General features: G+C 44.6%; 1 protein-coding gene across 1 annotated transcript in view; it reads left to right on the top strand.

The window, feature by feature from the left end:
* CPM (carboxypeptidase M) overlaps window positions 1–22,655 on the top strand; it is a 56,567-nt gene that overhangs the window by 11,332 nt on the left and 22,580 nt on the right. The gene's annotated exons all lie outside the window — the stretch shown is intronic.

Raw genomic sequence — 22,655 nt, 5'->3', positions numbered from 1 at the left:
CTGGAGTTCTTAGGAGGTTAGTTTCAGGGGTCCTGGCACTATACAAAAACAGAAAGAGAAGGCTGCACAGAGCCCAGTGTACTCTGAGCTAACTTTCTCAGTCTTACCCATTATTAAATGTTGACACAAACTGAATTGGAGTAGCACTGTGTTTATAAAGAAGGAAGAAATAAAAGGTGATTAAAAAAGAAGACTCTCTAACTTGAAAATAAATTCTCTAGAGGAAAACCCACAGGGAATGTGATGTCTTCAAAGAGAATATTGCAATTCTTTTTTTTTCTGGGGTTACATGATGTGAGCTATGTTCATGCAGAAGAGTTTTGGTTTGTTCCGCTTGAATGACAGCTGCAGATGGCTTTCCTCTTGTCTCCCATACTCACTTGTGCATCCCCTTCCGTTCTCCTCATTTCTCACCCTACCAATTTCCTTGGTACTGTGAGCTGCAGTCTCAACACGCAAGCATGGCATGTGTAGATAATATAAGCATTGAGATTTTCAATGTTCATTTTTAGAAACAAGAATGAATGAGACTTTCTGCACTCTGAGGAACTTGTGTAAAGCACACTAGATTCACTTGGCTCAAGTCCAGAGCTTCATTTTAAAATGGCCCTTCTAAAACTTATCATAGTAGTTAAACTTTTACCCACTCTTGGTTGCCTTTCCTTTTTTTTTTTTAATGATTTCTTTTTCCCCTTATATGTCCCAGTTGCTCTTTTTGGGTTCTTTCCTTCATAACCATCTTTATTCTACTCTTTGCCAATACTTGTGGTGTATTAGAAGCATATTTACAAGAATCTAGGTAGGTTTATGTTTTAGTTTTTATAATTCAAAGGGTTTTTTTTTTTTCCTTCATGGATGGACTTTGTCTTAACAGCCTTGTAAACTCTATTTGCAGCATATTATGTGAGTCACTGTGATGGGAAGGGGGAAAAAAAAAGTAGAGGAGGAGGAGGATTGACTTCTTCAAGGATTATCTAGTCAAGGCTTACCCATGACTTTAAAAACACAAAGTATTAGCTTGTGTTGTTAAAAACCTCCAGCTTCCAACAGAGCTTTTCTCTAAACCACGTGCTTAAATAGAACTTACAGTTGCTACATTATCTTTGTGGTCCATTTGTCCTAACTGAAGCTAAAAAAAAAAAAATCCTTAAATCCTCTGTTGTAGTTTTACCTCAGCTGGCAACTAAGCACCATGCCCATTTGCCCCACCCACAGTGGGATAGGGAGGAGAAGTGGGGGTGGAAGTAAAACTCATTTGTTGAATTCCAAACTGTTTAAGTAAAATAAGATAATTGTAATGAAAATGAATGTAGCAAAAAGAGAAAAATAAACCCCAAATCAAGTGATGCACAATGCAGTTGCTTACCACCTGCTGACCAGTTGCACCCTGTGATAGGACAAGGGGCAATGGATATAAACTACAGTGCATGAGGTTCCACCTCAACAGGAGGAGGAAATTCTTCACTGGGATGGACATGGAGCACTGGAACAGGCTGCCCAGAGAGGTTGTGGAGTCTCCTTCTGTGGAGCCTTTCCAGCCTTGTCTGGATGTGTTCCTGTGTGCCCTGTGCTGGATTCTCTGGTCCTGCTCTGGCAGGGGGGTTGGACGTTGGACTCAAAGACCTCCAGAGGTTCCTTCCAGCCCCTAACATCCTGAGATCCAATGCCAGAGCAGTGCCCCTCCTGGCCAATGCCCCCCAGTCTAGGTACTGAGCATGATGTTCTATGGTACGGAATATTTCCTTAGCTAGTTTGGGTCAACTGTCCTGGCCATACACCCTCCCAACTTCTTGTTTGCTTGCTCACCAGCAGAGCATGGGAAGCTGAAAAATCCTTAATTTACTTGTTGCTAAGTAGTGCTTATCTTAAAGCATCAGTGTTTTATCAACATGATCCTCACACTGAATCCAAAACACAACACTGTACCAGCTACTAGGAAAAAAATTAACTCTGTCCCATCCAAAACCAGGACATGTTAAAAACAAATGTAGTTTCACTTTACATCTGACTGTATCTTCTAGGAATTAAGGAACAAATTGTTCACATTTAAACTAATTCTAGGATGTCTCTTTACAGGAGAAAAGCCACAGACCTCCTACCTTTGCAGTAGCAGTAGTGTAATGTGTCACAGGTAGTTTGTGTGCAATCAGTCTTCTGATAGCCAAGTACTAAGATTTTTCCTGATGATAACATGACTCAACATTGCATTCCTGTCAGTACAGTTATGGCTTTTATGCATTTTTTAATGCTATTTTTTAGGCAAATTACTTAGAAAAAGTGTAATGATCAGTGTCAGATGTTCAAAAGATTGCTAAGCTAAGGCATTACTCTCAGGCAATCACTGACTCTGAGCATGTTTCTATTTTCTTGCAGTGAAAGTAAAATTATTGGTTTTACTCACCACACCTGAGGTACTGTGTCCAGTTCTGGAGCCTCTAGTACAAGAAAGATCTGAAGGTGCTAGAACATGTCCAGAGAAGGGCCATGAGGGTGATCAGAGGGCTGGAGCTCCTCTCCTATGAGGACAGGCTGAGAGAGTTGGGGTTGTTCAGTCTGGAGAAGAGAAGGCTCTGAGGAGACCTTCTTGTGGCCTTCCAGTATCTGAAAGGGGCTACAAGAAAGCTGGGGAAGGACTTTTGAGGGTGTCAGGGAGTGATAGGACTGAGGGGAATGGATCTAAGCTAGAAGAGGGGAGATTTAGATTAGATGTTAGGAAGAAGTTCTCCATCATAAGGGTGGTGAGACACTGGCACAAGTTGCCCAGGGAGGTGGTGGAAGCCTCATCCCTGGAGGTTTTGAAGGCCAGGCTGGATGTGGCACTGAGCAACCTGATCCAGTGTGAGGTGTCCTTGCCCCTGGCATGGGGGTTGGAACTGGATGATCTTTGAGGTCCCTTCCAACCCTGTGATCTTTATGCTTGCTGTGGTCAGTCATATTTGTCTTGCCTTCTCTATGTCCTACACCTAAAAATAGTAATGACAGTGTGTGTGCATGTTTGCATTTGTGTGTGGTGTGCAGTCCTACATACATGCATGCAAATGAAACTTAAATACAATTCTTATGGAATTTTTTTTCTGTGAAGCTTCTGTGGCAGAGAGTCCTGCCCCAGCACTTGCTACACCCCTAGAAAAAACAAAACAAAACAAAAAAATTCAAACAACTGTTTGAAGGGAACCTGTCCTAGGAATACAGATTAAACACTTCTTGTATAAAAGCTGTGATCTAGTACTGGAAGCTTTGTTGTCACTTTATGAGGGGAAGACCTCATGTGTGATCAGGCTCCATTGATGAGCTGAGGCCAAGGGTACAGGATTCAAGAAGGCCAAGTGTTGAGTCCTGCAATTAGGTCACAACAACCCATCCCATGCAATGTTACATGCTTGGGGAAGAAAAGTGCTGTGGCAGAAATGAACCTGAGGGTGTTGGTCGACAGCTGGTTGCAACAGTGTGCCCAGGTGGTGAAGATCATGGAATCGGTCAGGGTTGGAAGGGACCACAAGGATCATCCAGTTCCAACCCCCCTGCCATGGGCAGGGACACCTCACACTAGATCAGGCTGGCCAGAGCCTCATCCAGCCTGGCCTTAGACACCTCCAAGGGTGGGGTCTCACTACTCTCATGGTGAAGAACTTCTTCCTCATGTCCAGCCTGAGTCTCCCCACTTCCAGCTTTGTTCCATTCCTCCTACTCCTGTCCCTACCTGATATCCTAAAAAGTCCCTCCCCAGCTTTCTTGTAGCCCCCTTCAGATACTGGAAGGCCACAATAAGCCTTCTCTTCTCCAGACTGAACAGCCCCAACTCTCTCAGTCTGTCCTCCTCCAGCCCTCTGATTGTCCTTGTGGCCAACAGTCCTCCTGTACTTGGCCCTGGTGAGGCTGCACCTTTAATACTGTGTTCAGTTTTGGGACCCTTGCTACAAAACAAAAACAAAAAAAACCCAAACAAACCAATGAGGTCCTGGAGCGTGTCCAGAGAAGGGTCTAAGGTGAAGGGTCTAAGGACAAGTCCTGTGAGGAACTGGAGTTTTTTTTAGTGTGGAGAAAAGGAGGTGCAGAGGAGGCCTTATTGCTCTCTACAACTACCTGAAAGGAGGTTGTAGTGAGGTGGGGGTTGGCCTCCCAAGTAACAAGTGACAGGACAGAGGAAAAGGCCTCAGATTTTACCAAGGAATGTTTGTATTGGATATTGGGAATAACTTCTTGAAGTGTCATTGAGCATTGGAACAGGCTGCCCAGAGAAGTGGTTGAGTCATTGTCCCTGGAGGGATTTAAGACATGTAGTTGTGATGCTCAGGGACATGGTTTAGTGGTGACCTAGCAGTGCTAGGCTGATGTTGGACTCAATGATCTTTGAGGTCTTTTTCAACCTAAACAATTCTGTGATTTAGAAATAGGTCACTGTTCTGTGAGCAGCATTTAAAACCAGCATGGAGGAAAGAATCTCTGCTCTTCTGACTCCTCTTTACCCCTTGCTTCGTAGTTGTCTATTTGCAGCATATATTTGTTAAACTTTTTTTCTTCGGAGCAGTAAAGGCCTTAAGCCTGCAGCCCATCCTGTTTTCCCCTCAGCAAGACTTTGCAGCTTTCCATGTTAGTTTAGAAGGGTATAGAACTGACAACTGGATACTGGAACTCACACCAGTGAAGTTAGCAATGCAGGGGAGCTTGCTGTCATAGAATCAGCAATGGCAGCTGGTGGGTGCAGTTTGATTCTTGTCTATCTCCATGTCCTTTAGCTGCTGTTGAGAAAGTAACTGTGGAGATGATGTTGAAAAAAATCCAGGAAGCACAAAACTGTAGAGCTCATGACACTGAGAGCACAATGGGCAGATAAATTGCTGAGGTTTTTTCCCCTTCTTGTAGGATTCTCCTTTTTAGAGTACTGTACGTACATTTTTAGTTATGAAAATATGAGGTGTGATTTTCACAGAATGGTTTGGCTTGGAAGGGACCTCCAAAGCTCATCCAGTCCAACCCCCTCTGCAGTCAGCAGGGATGTCCCCAATTAGATCAGATTGCCCAGAGCCCTGTCGAGTCTGATCTTGTATATCTCCAGGGATGGGGCCACAACCACCTCCCTGGGCAACCTGTTCCAGTGTTCCACCACCCTCATGGTGCAGAACTTGTTCCTCACATCCAGTCTAAATCTCCTCTAATGTAAACCCATTGTCCCTCATCCTGTCCCTGCAGGCCTTTGCAAACAGTCTCTCTCCATCCTTCTTGCAGCCCCCTTCAGGTACTGGCAGGCTGCTAATAGGTCCCCCTAGACCCTCCTCTTTTCCAGGCTGAACAACCCCAGCTCCCTCAGCCTGTCCTCATAGCAGAGGTGCTCCAGCTCATCTGGAAACATGGATTGTGATCCTTTGTAAAGCTCATAACTATACTGACAATTTAACTCTAATTTATGGTTTACTTATTGCAAGGAGTGGAGGAATTAAACCTCTACTCTCACTTCAAATTACTTCTTAAACGTAACTCAGTCTTGACTTACCCTGGTCCTAAATAAATATTCACTTCCTCAGACTGTTGGGGTTTTTTTTGGATGCTGGAGATTAGCACAAGAAGAGAAAGATTCTCCAATAAAGAAAAGGTAAAGTATCAACATCAGTCAAGAGGTGGACTTCAGTTAAGGGCCTTCTACCACCAGATTAGGTCTCTTTGTTAGCCAGTCACAGCCTACATTTGCTGGTCCCTGGGTCACACTACAGGGCCTGTATTTCCCTAGGAATAGGGAATATGATGTGAGTGTCTATGCTAATGATCAGTGATCAAACTGCAACACTGGGCTGTAGTTTGACTTGCCTCTTCAACACAACATTGTTAGTTTGTAAGAAAATGCGAATGGCAGACTAAATTAAAAAGAATGAAACTCTTAGCCTATGCTTTTGTTGTACCTGAATCACAGAATCACAGAAACATTCAGGTTGGAAAAGCCCCTCAGGAGCACCAAGTCCAACCCAGAACCCTACTCTACAAGGCTCACCCCTAAACCACAGCCCCAAGTACCACAGCCAAACCACCTTCAAACACAGCCAGGCTTGGGCACTCCACCACCTCCCTGCCCACCACATTCCAGTCCCTCACCACTCTTGCCCTGAAAAAAGGTTTCCTACTGTCCAGTCTAAACCTACCCAGTGGCAGCTTGAGGCCATTCCCTCTTCTTCTATCACTAATGACCTGTGAGAAGAGACCAGCACCAACCTCTCCACAACCTCCTTTCAGGGAGTTGTAGAGAGCCAGGAGGTCTCCCCTCAGCCTCCTCTCTTTCACACTAACCATCCCCAGCTCCTTCAGTCTCTCTTCATCAGATATCTTCTCCAGGCCCTTCCCAGCTTCCTTGCCCTCCTCTGCCCTGGCTCCAGCACCTCCACATCTCTCTTGGATTGAGGTGCCCAAAACTGGACACAACACTGGAGGTGTGGCCTCCCCAGAGCTGAGTGCCAGGGGACAATCCCCTCCCTGCTCCTGCTGGACATTTCTAATCCCAGCCAGGATGCCTTTGGCTTTCTTGGCCCCCTGGGCACACTGCTGGCTCCTCTTCAGCTGCTTGTCCATTAGAACCCCTATGTCCACTTCTGCCAGGCAGCTCTCTGGCCACACTGCCCTGAGCCTGTAGCATAGGTAGTCAATTTGTTTGCATTCTCCTCTTGCTTGGGGAGAGGACAGTAATGTATCCCTCTTACATCATTTCAGGGGTTAAGGCTTTTTAGTGGAAAAGTGTTTCTAGTACTTTTTGGTAACACTCCACTAAAGAGCAGAGCAACTTGTGTCCCCAAGGGGAGGCTTTTCTGCCCAGGACCTCTGGCTGTAGGTTCTTGGAGCCACCAGTGTTGCTGGTTCTCAGGGTTGTCTAATTTAAAGCTTTCCTGGATGCAGCTATGGTATGGCATGTTGTGTTCAGCCACTCCACATGACTACAAGTGGAGACCTACTCATAATACATTAATTACTTGAGAGGCAAGATGTGACTTCCTACCCTGAAGCATTTGTTCCTTAGGCAGTTGTTCCATGCATTATTTTGCATAGAAGATAGATCTAGGTATTTTATCATATTTTAGACTGGGTTTGTTGTTTGCTTTTTGGTTTTGGTGGGTGTTTTTGTTTGGGGGTTAGTTTTTTTTGGTTGTTTGGTTTGATTTGGTTATCTTTGAATGAAAGCTGGATGTGCACATGATTGCTAGTTCTGCTTTTATTACTTTTTAATACATTGGGTGGCTACTGGAGATGAAATCAATGCATAGGGCTGGCTGTAGCAAACTTCCCATCCAAGTTAAGATGCTTTCCTCCCTGTAAAGTGCTCCTTTTCTGGCAGAGGGATTAAGATGTGAGCAAAAGGTTAGAGGATGCTACCAAGCAGATGATTCTGCAGCTTGATGTTTACTTGTTGTTATGGGAAAGGTCAGTCCATGGCAGTTGGAGTTATTTAATGACATATCTGTAGCTGCTGTGGAGCACACTGAGCACACAGTGGATTTAGGGCAGTTTAAGTGACATTTCCTGTGTGTTCCTAGCCAATGTGTTCTACATCTGTGGGTCCTGCAGTTACCTGAGGCACTCAAGCAGAACTTGAGCAGGTCTGCAAAAGTAAACTTTATCCTAAAGCTAGAATTGAAGCAAAATGTGCTCTCAATAAGAAATTGATGCCTGCTGTGTCAGTTCAAAAGTCCAGTCTGACCCAGAAGGCTTTTAGAACAGAGAAAAGTCTGGGAGTGGAGTACATGCAGGATGATACTTCCCCAGTGTGCACTTCTAGCAAGGTACAACCTGGCTGCTTGTGACAAAGCCTGGTTCCTAATCGTGGTGGACACAAAGTAGGTTAAAGTACAAAGCTTGCTTTGATGCATGATTGCATTAGGCTGATCTCAGAATCCAAGAGGAAACAAAGGCCACCAAACCATGTTACCTCACAAAGGACTGAGTTCTTCTGTTTTGTAGGTGGTAACACAGCCTGAAACTTAGTTCCATGTAACATCTGTTGCCTTTCCTAAAAAGCAGTAACTCATGTTTCTGAGGAGACATTTTGCTACCCATTTTGAGAGAGAAACTGGAAGCAACTGGTCAAGCTAATGTAGCTTGTGAAGTGAACTAGAAACAGATGATGGTGATAAGGATGGGATTATTAAAACAAACAAAAACTCTTGCCTTTTTTCTCCTTCTAGCTTGCTTTTTTAATTAAAAAAAAAACCCAACTTATTAAAAAAAAGGGGGTGGGGGTGAGAGGGGAAGCTGCCCACTGTGTGAATTTGTAGGGCTCTGCTTGTCAGTGTGAAGATGTGTATGACAGAATCACAGAATTGTCAGGGTTGGAAGAGACCTCAAGGATCATCTAATTCCAACCCCACTGCCATGGGCAGGAACACCTCACACTACATCAGGTTGCCCAGAGCCACATCCAGCCTGGCCTTAAAAGCCTCCAGGGATGAGGCTTCTACCACCTCCCTGGGCAACCTGTTCCAGTGTCTCACCACCCTCATGGTGAAGTCCTATCACTCCCTGACACCCTAAAAAGTCCCTTCCCAACTTTCTTGTAAGTCCCCTTCAGATACTGGAAGGCCACAAGAAGGTCTCCTCAGAGCCTTGTCTTCTCCAAACTGAACCACCCCAACTCTCTCAGTCTGTCTCTATAGAAGAGGAGCTCCAGCCCTCCAGTCATCCTCATGGCCCTTCTCTGGACACCTTCCAGCACCTCCAGATCCTTCTTCTAATAGAGGCTCCAGAACTGGACACAGAGCTCCAGGTGTGGTCTCACCAGAGTGGTATAGAGGGAGGAGAATCACCTCCCTCACCCTGCTGGCCACACTTCTCTTGCTGCAGCCCAGGCTCCTGTTGGCTCTCTGGGCTGCAAGTGCTCACTGCTGGCTCATGCTGAGCTTCTCATCCACCAGCACCCCCAAGGCCTTTTCTTCAGGGATGCTCTCAAGCCAGTCCCTGCCCAGCCTATATCAGTGCCTGGGATTGCCCCAGTCCAGATGCAGGACCTTGCACTTGGTCTTGTTGAACCTCATGAGGTTGGCATTGTTTGGAGCTTCATACTAGAGCAAAAAATATCTGGGATCTGCCAAGGATGTTTGCAGGATATGCCAAGCAAGTCTCATGATGAGACACTGCAATGCATCAGTAACTTCTCAACCATGTGGGAGTAATAAGCCTCTAGTCTGGTTTTCTGCTCTTTCTCACCTTCAAGTGGCAGGACAGTTTTGGCCTCTTCTACATCTGGTGTTGAAAGGGTAGGCCAAATAAAATGTTGAATCTGGATAAAGTGCACTTCAAACTATCTTTGTACCTGGCTTGTGTTACAAGCAGTCACTGCTTGTGATCCAGTGGTACTACTGTGGATGGGCAGTGTTGATTTCTTTTACATATGCAGTATCAAAAAATAACATTCAGGTTGGGAAAGCCCCTCAGGAGCACCAAGGCCAACCCAGAGCCCTACTCTACAAGGCTCACCCCTAAACCACAGCCCCAAGCACCACAGCCAAACCACCTTCAAACACAGCCAGGCTTGGGGACTCCACCACCTCCCTGCCCACCACATTCCAGTCCCTGACCACTCTTGCCCTGAAAAAAGGTTTCCTACTGTCCAGTCTAAACCTACCCAGTGGCAGCTTGAGGCCATTCCCTCTTCTTCTATCACTAATGACCTGAGAGAAGAGACCAGCACCAACCTCTGCACAACCTCCTTTCAGGGAGTTGTAGAGAGCCAGGAGGTCTCCCCTCAGCCTCCTCTCTTTCACACTAACCATCCCCAGCTCCTTCAGTCTCTCTTCATCAGATTTCTTCTCCAGGCCCTTCCCAGCTTCCTTGCCCTCCTCTGCCCTGGCTCCAGCACCTCCACATCTCTCTTGGATTGAGGTGCCCCAAACTGGACACAATACTTGAGGTGTGGACTCACTAGGGCTGAGTACAAGTAGCTTTCCTGAAAATTACCAAATGCCTACCAGTTTCACATCTTTTCCAGAAAATAAAGCACAGATTTTTCACAACCAGTTTTAAAAACTCTGTGGTAAGAGATGCAAGAGTTGATGAAAGGGAAAATTACTCATTTTGGTTAATGGGAGTGAATAGCAAACGAGTCAGTGTGAACAGTGGAGAAAAGCCTGTTCAGCCCTAATTCTGTGTGTCCGTGGTGTCCTCAGGCAGCAATTCTGAGTAAGATTAGTGTATCTTAATTTCAGAAAAGTGTTCCTTTCTGGGTTGGTTTTGTTTGAATTTTTAAAATATATGTTTGTTTTTTATAATTTCTTGATTTGTGCTCCAATGAAAGTGTTGCAGAGACTGTGCTTTGGACTGGCAGTTTTCCACGTTTTTGTGTCTAAAGAGTGGTTATGAGAACTGGAAATGGGACAGTGTGATGAGTCACATATATGTAGGAAGAAAGAGTTGTCATTCTCAGAAGATACAAGTCCTGTGAGAGTGTCTCAAGCAGTTATGGATGTCCCAATTGACCACAGATTTGTAAACCTTTAGGAAAATAAGCACACACATAAACCATGAACTGTTTTGACTCCTTTCCCTTAAGTGCTTTGGTTACAAACAGTATCTAAGTTTATTACAAGGCATTGGTCATTCCTGCACTTCTACTTATAAGGTACTGACTAAAGAGGACTGTCTGATACAATCTCTGTAAATAGATAAGTACGTATTAAATGGTGGGAAATCACTACTTTTATTTTTCTCTCTCTAGAGAGAGGTAGCTTTATCACAGGCTCACAGGATGTTAGGGGCTGGAAGGGACCTCTGGAGATCTTCCAGTCCAACCCCTCTGCCAGAGCAGGACCAGAGAATCCATCACAGGTCACGTAGGAACACATCCAGACAGGGCTGGAAAGTCTCCACAACCTCTCTGGGCAGCCTGTTCCAGTGCTCTGAGACCCTTACAGTCAAGAAGTTCTTCCTCATGTTGAGGTGGAACTTATGCCTGTAAAAAGGGGATGCATAGTAGGAGACCAGAAGTGGTCCTAGCACAGTAACTGTGTTGGTGGTGTATATGTTGCTCAGACATGCTGGGTCTTTGTAGCTCAAGAAATACCACAAACTGGCTGAGATGGGACCCTCTTTATTAGCACTTGTAAAGCCTCAGCAAATAGGTGTCAGATGCAGCTGGGAAGATGTCCTGAAACAGTTCTGCAATGGAAAACAAACTGTAAAGATGTCTTAGCACCTTTCATGCTAACAATTAACCTGGATTTGCAGTACTATTACAGGTAGCCAGTAAGGATGGCTTATCCCAAGCCATTGCAGAATATGTTGCCAAGTGCAGTTAAGGACATGTTTCCAGTGCCAGTAAGCATAGTTAAAGTGGATTAAAGAGCATATGGAAGATGATGTGGGGATTGTGGTATATCAGCAGAAGAATTCTTCAAGGAGTGACTCTCTTGCCATCCTGTCTCACCACAATACTCTGTATAAGTAACATGGATGCTGGCTTTATGCATCATTTCTCTCTTCTGTCAAGCCATCATTATGTAGTGGTTGCTCTTGTTGTAAAACCCAGCTGGTGTGTTTATTTCACTACTGTTACTGTGTTCTCATCATAGACAACTTACAGACATGCCTGTAAAAAGGGGATACATAGTAGGAGACCAGAAGTGGTCCTAGCATAGTAACTGTGTTGGTGGTGTGTCTGTTGCTCAGACATGCTGGTTCCTTGTAGCTCAAGAAATACCACAAATTGGCTGAGATGGGACCCTCTTTATTAGCACTTGTAAAGTTTACAACTGGAAACACAGAGCACAGAATAGTCCTAACACTTTGAAATGGTGCTACATAGGGCACTGTACCAATTAATCTCTCTTGGAATCTTCAAACAAGCATTCACTCCCCTGTATAGATGTTTGTTTGGGTTAATATTATTATTGTTGTTAAATACATTGTATTATATACATTATATAATATAGATATTATGTATGCAACATATTATTTAGTAGTAGTAGTAATCTTCAAACAATCATTAATTTCCTTATATAGATGTTTCTTTGTTTTTAAATTACTACTACTACTACTAATAATAATGATGGGGGGGTTATGCTTCTAATAGCTGAAGGACAGCATGGTTACAGTAGTTCTTGCTAAGTATGATGTCTTTTAATCTCTGCATTAAACAGGAGACTTACGTATCAAAGGGATGAGAAGAAGTTCTTCCCCATGAGAGTGGTGAGAGCCTGGAATGTGTTGCCTAGGGAGGTGGTTGAGGCCCCATCCCTGGAGGTGTTTAAGGCCAGGCTGGATGAGGCTCTGGCCAGCCTGATGTAGTGTGAGGTGTCCCTGCCCATGGCAAGGGGGTTGGAACTGGCTGATCCTTGAGGTCCCTTCCAACCCTGACTGACTCTATGACATAAGATGCATATTAAAACCTTTTCTTCCCTTCCCGGACAAGAACCTGTCAGTCTGGGGGGTGGAGGAATGGGGAGGTGGCCATGGTTGGCCTTCAGTCTAATGTTACCTTGGGCTGGTTTGGATTTGTTCTGCTTACCTATGCACTGTGCTGAACATTGCCAGACATGCCTGGTTAACATATGTGAGTGATCTGCAAGTTTTTAATCCTTCAAAATACCTGGAAGACTTCCTGATTCCAAGTGCCCTAGTTCTTCTTGCATATCAGCTTTTTTTTTTTTTTTTTCATTACTAATGCTTCCTCAGGCTGAGAGTTCAGAGAATGCTTTCTCTCTCAGTGGACCATGAGAACATGGTATACTGAAAAGTGAGGATAAGCTCTAATGGAAGGAACTGAGGTACTGCAGTTGTTCACACAGACATGTGTCTGATCCCAGCTTTCAGGTACATAGATTATTCTGAGTATAAGCCAGAGTGGCTGTTTTCTGAACAGAAACAGCTGCTTTCTTTTCTTTTTTTTTTTTTTTTGGCTGGTAACTTACAAGATTTATATCCCCAAAGGATACATTTATATCACTTACCATAATCTGCAGGGTGCTTTGTTCAACGTTCTGGCTAAATAAAGCTTGCATATTTGGTCATGCTTGTAAGACTACTTCTGCAGTGCTGCTACATCAGTCATTCTGATTACACTTCTCTGGCTGTATAAATCATGTGTTGGTAACTCAAATTCTGTTCAAATCAAGCCATGTATGCTGTTGGGCAGTCCCCTTGTGGAAGGCAAGTTTCAAAATACCTTGCGGGTTTCTATCTTGAATTACAGAATCATAGAATGGTTTGGCTTGGAAGGGACCTCCAAAGGTAATTCAGTCCAACCCCCTCTGCAGTCAGCAGATCAGACTGCCCAGAGCCCTGTCCAGCCTCACTTTGAATATCTCCAGGGATGGAGCCTCAACCACCTCCCTGAGCAACCTGTTCCAGTGTTCCACCACCCTTATAGTAAAAAACCTGTTCCTAACATCCGATCTAAATCTGCTCTGCTCTATTTTAAAGCCATTTCCCCTTGTCCTGTCACTGCAGGCTGCCTTTGACTTTGACATCCCTGATTACTTCACTTGCATTTGTGACCAACAGGTCCAATAACTCAGGGCTGTTATTTTCTTACCTAAAGTAGTTGTCATCTAGACACTCTAGGAGCCTCCTGGATTGCTTACAACTAGTTGTGCTGCTTTTCCAACAGATGTCAGGGTGGTTAAAATCCCCTAGAAGGATAAGAGCTTGTGATCACAATGTCTCCTCGAGCTGGAGTAAGAAGGCAAATTGGTGATGGCAAATGGGAGTAGCTCAGGGCAGAGGTGCTGCTGGTGCTTGCTTAGCAAAAGAGAACTGCTCCTGGAGTCCTTCATTAGCTGTGGTAGTGTTTTGCCAGAAGACAGTGTTGCCCCACTGTTATCATGGAGAAATCATCACTGTGTGTTGAAGCTTGGAAGCACAATGCTGAGTTGTATGAGCATTTATTGTCTTTGTATTTCCATCTTTGTGTGTGCACAGGCAGCAGTTGTACTCCCATGTTGCACACTGACAGTACTGAGCCTTGCAGGGAACACAAATAATGACCAAGAAAACTTAGAAACCAAAGACTGACCATGAGTGTGACTTCACAGCTAGGAGTGATAAAGACAGGACTGATTTCTTCATCTCTCTCTTCCTGCGAGACTTGAAACTGTGTGTAGCAATAAGCATAGTTTGACTTAGCCTCAGCAACAGGTGTCAGATGCAGCTGGGAAGATGTCCTGAAACAGTTCTGCAATGGAAAACAAACTGTAAAGATGTCTTAGCACCTTTCATGCTAACAATTAACCTGGATTTGCAGTACTATTACAGGTAGCCAGTAAGGATGGCTTATCCCAAGCCATTGCAGAATATGTTGCCAAGTGCAGTTAAGGACATGTTTCCAGTGCCAGTAAGCATAGTTAAAGTGGATTAAAGGACATATGGAAGATGATGTGGGGATTGTGGTATATCAGCAGAAGAATTCTTCAAGGAGTGACTCTCTTGCCATCCTGTCTCACCACAATACTCTGTATAAGTAACATGGATGCTGGCTTTATGCATCATTTCTCTCTTCTGTCAAGCCATCATTATGTAGTGGTTGCTCTTGTTGTAAAACCCAGCTGGTGTGTTTATTTCACTACTGTTACTGTGTTCTCATCATAGACAACTTACAGACTGGAACTGAACATGAGCTATGCTTAAGACAAGGCTGCCATCCTCTTATCTTCTCATTGAACCAAACCTTATTTGTCTGGTCCCTCTTCTCACTGTGCAGTGCTTTGATTTTACGCTTTGGGGGTCAACAAAATGTATTTTAGAGGTTTGTGTGGATCACAACAGAACAAATCCCTGATAGGGAGAGTTCTCAGGACTGCTGAAATGTTGGTAGTCAATAATAGTCTGAAGGATATGATAAAGCTTTTAAGTCGTTTACATTTTTTCTTTGGCTTCTCTGCATTCAAGTCACCTTCCCTGCAGCTTAGGGCCACATTTTTCTGGGTAATATGCAAAACTTCTCCAGTCTGGAGAAGAGAAAGCTCTAGGGAAATGGTGTAATGGCATTTTAATATCTGAAAGGGGCCTGTAGGAAGGCTGGGGATGGACTTTTTAAAAGACCTTGTAACAACAGGGCAAAAGGCATTGGTTTTGAGGAAGAAGTTCTTCCCCATGAGAGTGGTGAGAGCCTGGAATGGGTTGACCAGGGAGGTGGTTGAGGCCCCATCCCTGGAGGTGTTTAAGGCCAGGCTGGATGAGGCTCTGGCCAGCCTGCTGTAGTGTGAGGTGTCCCTGCCCATGGCAGGGGGGGTGGAACTGGCTGAGCCTTGTGGTCCCGTCCAACCCTGACTGATTCTATGATTCTATGCTTCTAACTAGAGCAGGGTAGATTTAGGTTAGACATAAGGAGGAAGTTCTTCACCATGAGGGTAGTGAAATATTGGGACAGGTCACCCAGAGGTATGGTAGAGGTCCTATCTCTGTAGTCATTCAAGGTCAAACTTGATGGGGCCCTGAGCAACCTGCTGTAGTTGGATATGTCTCTGCTCATTGCAGGGGAGTTGTACAAGATGGCCTCTGAGGGTCCCTTCCAACACACTGCATTCTATGATTCTCTAATGTGGTACTTGGCCTGTAGAGTTTGTTGCCAAATATGAATTAAGAGTAAAAATCAGTATGCTTTGAGGAAAAGGATATGAACTACAAAGAAAAGTAAATTGTTGCTGGAGAGAGTTCAATGAAGGGCTACAAAGATGGTTAGAGGACTCAAGCATCTCTCTTATGAGTACAGGTAGGAGACCTTGGGCTCTTTAGCCTGGAAAAGGGAAGACAGAGGGGAATTATCAATGCATGTAAATACCTAAAGGGTCATGAAGATGGTTGAAGGAGCAACAGATACAAAGCAGAACACAGGAGGTTTCACTTGAACCTAAGGAGAAACTTCTTTATTTTGAGGATGATGGAGCACAGGAGCAGGCTGCTCAGAGAGGTGGTGGAGTCTCCTTTCAAAACTCTCCTGGATGTGTTCCTGTGCAACCTGATCTAGGTGAACCTGTGTTAGCAGGAGGGGTGGTCTAGATGATCTCCAGAGCTGCCTTCCAACCCCTACCATTCTGTGAGTCTGTGTGATTCTGTAACCTGGGGCTCCAGGTGGGAGATACAAAGCTGAATGGGAGTCAGCAGTGTGGTGCTACAGTAGTGAAGGCAAATTGGATCCTGGGCTGCAGTCACAGGGATGTTACTGGCTGAGAGAGATGTGATCATCCCACTCAGTGCACTCAGGCTGCATGTGGAGTACTTGTTATGAAATGTAAATACTCGCCGAAAAGAAGCGGCGGAGATATTTATAAAGGTTTAATAAATATTTATTAACACTAAATTGCAAGTGATATACAACTGGTATTTACAGGTTCTAGTATTCAGTCGGAAAGAATCAACTCTGCAGAATGTATATATATAGGCACTTTGAATAGTTCGAGGAAATCTTTATGTTTAGAAAGTGAAACTAAATTGGAGTGAGGTAGAGAGGGGAGGGCTGAATGCTTGTCGGGAATCGGCAAGCCCACAAACAGGCAGTTTGCACAAACCGCCCCAGAAACTCTATGAGGAAATGTTCGGTTTACTCACTACCTGAAGAAAGCTCTCGAGGTTCTTTTCTTGATACTGTTTGATAGTCCCGGAAATCGTAGCACGGATGTATCGTAATAACGTGATACAAATGGCGCCGACCGCGTGGTGCTGTGCCGCGTGGTAGCGGCTTCTCTCGGAAGAAAGGGTCCTGGAAGATTACCGGGGATTCCCGGAGGCTTTGCAAGTCAGTTCGCCGTTGCGCTGTGTAAACAAGCTTGCCGCTCCAGGGGAAAACCCTTGTCGCTGCGGTCGCAGGATACGGCCAAAAGCGGCTCCTCTGTGAAGCTGGAGCGACCCTTTCCGCGATCTTACGGAGATCGGCTGGGGAGGGTGCCGGTCCTTTGGGCAGAAGCGGCGACTTTCGGCAATGCACTCGAACGCTGCCGGCTCGAGTCCCGGGCAAGGCGGATCTCTCGGCGGCAGAAGGCACGAGGCGAACACGGGAACAGGCGCGGGTATTAACACGGAGCACCGAACACGGATACCGGGCACGGAACACGAGTTTTCCTAAACAACCGCTATTTAACATTTGCCGTAGGGACACCGGTCCAGTGAACATCCTTGTTAAACAGAGCAATTGACCAATGAACTGATGTTTCACCAAATATAATGTGAACACAACCTGTGAACAAAGGGCAACGGGCATGTCGTCGGAGTGCCGTTGTCCCAAACGACCCAGGAGATGGTCTACTCAGACAGAGTGGCGCCCAGCCTTCCCCCCCACACTCCAGAGGGGAGAGGGGGTTCCAGCTGAACACGTAGGCCATGTCCCACCACTTTAAGGATATAGCCTTGGGCATAGGCTTCTTTCACCACAGTACTGCATCCAGTTCTAGTATCCACGGTTTAAGAGAGATGTGGACAGACTGCAGAGGGTCCAAAGGTGGGGCCAGATGATCAAAAGGCTGGAGAACATGCCCTGTGAGGATAGACTGCAGGAGTTAAGGCTCTTCTCCCTGGAGAAGAGAATGCTTGGAGGAGAACCTCTTCATAGGATCCTAGTACTTAAAGTGTGGCCACAAAGAGGGCAGAAGTGCTCCCTTCACAAGGAGCCATATGGATGAAGACAAAGGGCAATGGATACAAGCTGCACCAGGAGAGGTTTCCTCCTGCTCATTCTTCAGAACAACTTCTCCAGGGATGTCATAGAGTCCCCATCACTGGTGGTTTCTAGATGCAGTTGGACAGGATGCTCAATCACTTCTGGGCTTACTTTCCCATGCAAGGTTGGACCCGATGATCTTTTGAGGTTCTTTTCAACCTGGACTGTTCTATAATTCTGTGATTGTTCCTATGATTAAATTGTTCTTGGACCTTGCATTCTAATGAGAATCAATCTTTCTTTCCTCTTTTCTCATTCCTGTGCCTTTTAAGGTAGGGACTGCATCAACATAGAATCACAGAATTAACCAGGTTGGAAAAGGCCTTCAGGATCATCAAGTCCAACCTATCACCCAACACCATCTAATCAACCAAACTAAACTAAACATAGATCAGCATTACTTCAGTTCCTATGCATGAAGTCAGTGGGCAACACATGGCCAGCCTATTTTTATTTATTTTATTTCTGGTCAAAGTGGACCTGCATGCAAGCTTTTGAATCAATAGCCTAGCCTGAGTGGTACTGTCAGTGGGTCTAGTGGGTCAGTGGGTCATTCACTTTATTCCCTAGCCACAACTTTCTTACTTTCTTTGAAATAGCAACAGTTCTCTCTTTGTTTTGTTTTGTTTTGTCTTGCTTGTTTGTTTTTTTCTATAAATGAAGCTGTAAAGAGCAAAGTGGAGAAAAGTAGAAAGAAACTTCAGAGCAGAACAAGCTGGGGAGTGCAACCCCAGATACACCATCTACAAATGATTTGGTTTCTTTGCCCACTGGATCTGGAGATTGGATTCAATTCTCCTTCTTAATTCCCAGTTTACAAAGCTCTGTTTAGAATATTGATACTCTGCCATGAACTGTGGCAGTGCTAGAAAACTTAAAGCTGAGTGGTCTGGCTGTGTTCCAATACAAGCCTTGTAGTAAATTGTCCTGAGACGCACAGTTAGAAACACACATTTGTCTTGATTACTCAAAATACAGTTCACTAATTAGTTGAAGTCAGTTCTGGTTTGGCAGTGAGAAATGGCTTTGTGATATACATCCAGTTAATCCAAAGCATGTGAGGTAGCTTAGCTGTTCACTTCATATACAACCCCAAAGTTATCTCTGCTGTACTGATTAAAGGAAACTTTATCTCAGTGCTGGATCTTTTTTCACATGCACTAAATTACTGCTGTTTGGAAAGAAATCTTACATCATCCCTCACAGGTACACTATCCAGTACTGCAGGCTGAGCAGACCCTGGAATTTATTTTAATTGTTAATAGTAGGTTTAATCCTTCTCACAAGCTGGAAATGCCAGCTTGGAAATGGTGTTTCAGTTCATGGGAGTGTTTATCATTTAGATGGCCCTCACACAAACTATAAACAGTTTAATGCTGAAGCCAGAAAGCCCAATTTAAATCAGTACTTAATGCTAGACTATACTTAGCTCTTTCTTGTGTTTCCTATGAGTGCAGTTTCACAGTGATAGCAGCAGGAGAGAGCACTGCTGATGGCAAGGTACTGGCAAGCTCTTTTGAATTTTCAATCAGGATATTTGTAGAAGACCTTACATGACAGAAATAACTGAGAGGGGATCTCATCAATGTGTATAAATATCTGAGGGGTGGGTGTCAAGTGGAGGGGGCCAAGCTCTTTTCAGTGCTACACAATAATAAGACAAGAAACAACAGGTACAAGCTTGAGCATAGAGGATTTCACCTCAACATGAGGAGAAACTTCTTTACAGTGAGGCTGACAGAGCCCTGGAGCAGGCTGCCCAGAGAGGTTGTGGAGTCTCCTTCTCTGGACACATTCCAAACCTACCTGGATGCATTCCTGTGCAGACTACCCTGGGTGATGCTGCTTTGACAGAGAGGTTGGACTGGATGATCTCTGGAGGTTCCCTTCCAACCTCTAATGTACTGTGCTACTGTAACTACAGCATTTTAGCTGCACTTGGACTCTTGGTGCTTTAGTATATATAGTATTGAATTGGTGCTAGTCCTGCTATGAGGAAGTGGCTGAAGAATATAGCACTGCCCTACACTGACTCACAAGATGCTCCAAAAAGTCTGTATGGAATGGATGTCAATGTCATCATTGCTAGTAATTGGATTTGAAATAGCCCCTGTGACCTGCTTGCTTTCAAATAAAACCAAGGGCCAAATGTCATACCTAGTCATTGGTGGCATAAGATGCTTCATGTTGTAGGGGTGTGTCCAGAGAAGGGCCACAAGGATGAGCAGAGGGCTGGAGCTGCTCTGCTATGAGGACAGGCTGAGAACGTTGGGGTTGTTCAGTTTGGAGAAGAGAAGGCTCCCAGGAGACTTTGCTGTGGCCTTCCAGTATCTGAAAGGGGGCTACAAGAAAGCTGGGGAGGGACTTTTTAGAGTGTCAAGTAGTAACAGGACTAGGGGGAATGGATCCAAGATAGAGTAAGGGAGATCCAGATTGGATGTTAGGAAGAAGTTCTTCCCCATGAGGGTGGTGAGACACTGGCACAGGTTGCCCAGGGAGGTGGTGGAAGCCTCATCCCTGGAGGTTTTTGCAGCCAGGCTGGATGTGGCTGTGAGCAACCTGCTGTAGTGTGAGGTGTCCCTGCCCATGGCAGGGGGGTTGGAACTGGCTGATCCTTGAGGGCCCTTCCAACCCTGACAATTCTGTGACACTGTGTTGTTTGGCTGCTGTGGTTGGTTGGTTGGTTTCTACATCGGGTAACTATGTACAGAAAGGCAATAGAAATGTAGTCAATGTATTGTTTAGCTTAATGAAGGATCAGGGCATTAAACTTTCCAGGTCACTGTTTTGTGCTTGTGTAGGAAGTTTTTTCTTTAGTGCATCTCCTAGTGTTCCTTCTGTCCTCTTCAACCTGTTCTCCTGTTCCTGAAGGTGCTGCAGTTGCCACATCATTTTTGTCTTCCTTTCTGGCTATATGACTTGTGCCTTGCTGCCACTTTACCGTGAGGGTCATGACTTTCACTTCTGGAAAATTGTTGTGCTCCAGATCATTTATTGCTTATTGCAGATTTAATGATCCACAAAGATTTAGGAAATAATGGAGGTGTAGTAGCACTACATATAGCAGAACCCACATTCTCCTTTCTTGTGAGCAACAATGATGTCTGGACTCCTGAGACAGCTTGTGGGGGACAGGGAGCATGCATGCAAGGTCTGGGCTTTAGCAATCCGTAGCTGTGAGGGCTGTTACCAGGGAACTTGTCAAGTTTCATTGCTGCCATCTACTGAAACTAGAGCTTTCACAGTATCACAGTACATTAGACATTGGAAGGGACCTCTGGAGATCACAGAGTCCAAGCCCCCTGCCAAAGCAGGAGCACCCAGGGGAGTCCACACAGGAATGCATCCAGGTGGGCTTGGAAACTCTCCAGAGAAGACTCCACAACCTCTCTGGGCAGCCTGTTCCAGTGCTCTGTCACCCTCACTGTAAAGAAGTTTCTCCTCATGTTGAGCTGAAACCTTCTCTGTTCAGGTTTATATCCATTGTTTCTTGGCTTATTGCTGTGCACCACCCAAAAGAGCCTGGCCCCCTCCACTTGACCCCCACCCCTCAGCTATTACAGAATCACAGAAATAACCAGGTTGGAAAAGACCTTCAAGATCATCAAGTCCAACCTATCACCCAGCACCATCTAATCAACTGGCACTAAGTGCCTCATCCAGCCTTATTTTAAACTCCACCACCTGCCTGGGCAATCCATTTCAAAGGCCATTTCAATAGACATTGATCTGATCCCCTCTGTGACACTGAGTTCCACCTCATTGAGTAGATGAGTGAGCAGCAGAGTTTTGCAAGTGAGATCTGAAATGCCACAATATCCCTGGAAATACTAATGAATTGCTTCTCCTCACCACACATCCCAATAGGTGTGTTTGCTTCTTTTGTTACCTAAAGTTCAGCTTCCTTTGTAGCTTTAGTGGCCCCAACTAGTACTCTTTCTGTGGCTATTAATTCTTTCTCTGCTCTTTTGGTTTGGAATATGTCTCTGATAGAGCTCAGCCTGATATCCCTCTGAGCAGTAACTGATGAATGTGTTCAGCTTTTCTGCCTTGTTGTTAATACAAAGAAAGAGATGCTCTTTCTTTGTGATAATGAAAACTTCTCTGTGTATTTCAGAGAACTCTTATGATTTAATATTTGGGAGGAGGGGGGAGAGTGTCTTTTAAATAATTTTCCATTGGTTAATGACTTTGCTTAACAAGATATTGCTTGCTTGGCTTGTTCTGAAAAATGTTTATTACCAAAAAAAAACAAAAACAACAACATGAAAAACAAACAAACCAACCCCAAAAACTATTTACTAGCACTGGTTAAATGCTTTTCAAATTGCAAGGTTCACTACACACTCTTGGTCAGAAGGCAAAACATGTTTATTCCTCTAATTAATACAGCAAGTATTCATAGAAGAAAAGTCCCACAGCTTGCTTTGATGTGCTCTATATAGGAGTGACTGGGAAACAATGAAATAAGAGAATTTCTGCTATCTATCTATATATCTGTCTATCTATCTATCTATCTATCTATCTATCATCTATCTATCTACCTATCTACCTATCTTCCTACCCACCTACCTCCCTACTTACCTATCTTCCTACCTACCTACCTCCCTACCTACCTACCTACCTACCTACCTTCCTTCCTACCTACCTACCTACCTACCTATCTTCCTACCTACCTATCTTCCTACTCACCTATCTACCTACCTATCTACCTACCTACCTATTTCCTATCTTCCTACCCACCTATCTTCCTACCTATCTGTCATCCTCTCTCCCTCCCTCCCTCTCTCTCTCCCTCCCTCCCTTCCTACCTATCTATCTATCCATCTATCTATCTATCTATCTATCTATCTATCTATCTATCTATCTATCTATCCATCCATCTATCTATCTATCTATCCATCTATCTATCTATCTGTCTATCTATCTATCTATCTATCTATCTATCTATCTATCTATCTATCCATCCATCCATCCATCTATCTATCTATCTATCCATCTATCTATCTATCTACCTATCTATCTATCTATCCATCTATCC

Source organism: Indicator indicator, chromosome 3 (assembly GCF_027791375.1).
Source record: "Indicator indicator isolate 239-I01 chromosome 3, UM_Iind_1.1, whole genome shotgun sequence".
In the NCBI taxonomy this organism is placed as follows: Eukaryota; Metazoa; Chordata; class Aves; order Piciformes; family Indicatoridae; genus Indicator; species Indicator indicator.
The sequence above is the reverse complement of the archived record's forward strand: the minus strand, read 5'-3'. Positions and strand labels throughout refer to the sequence as shown.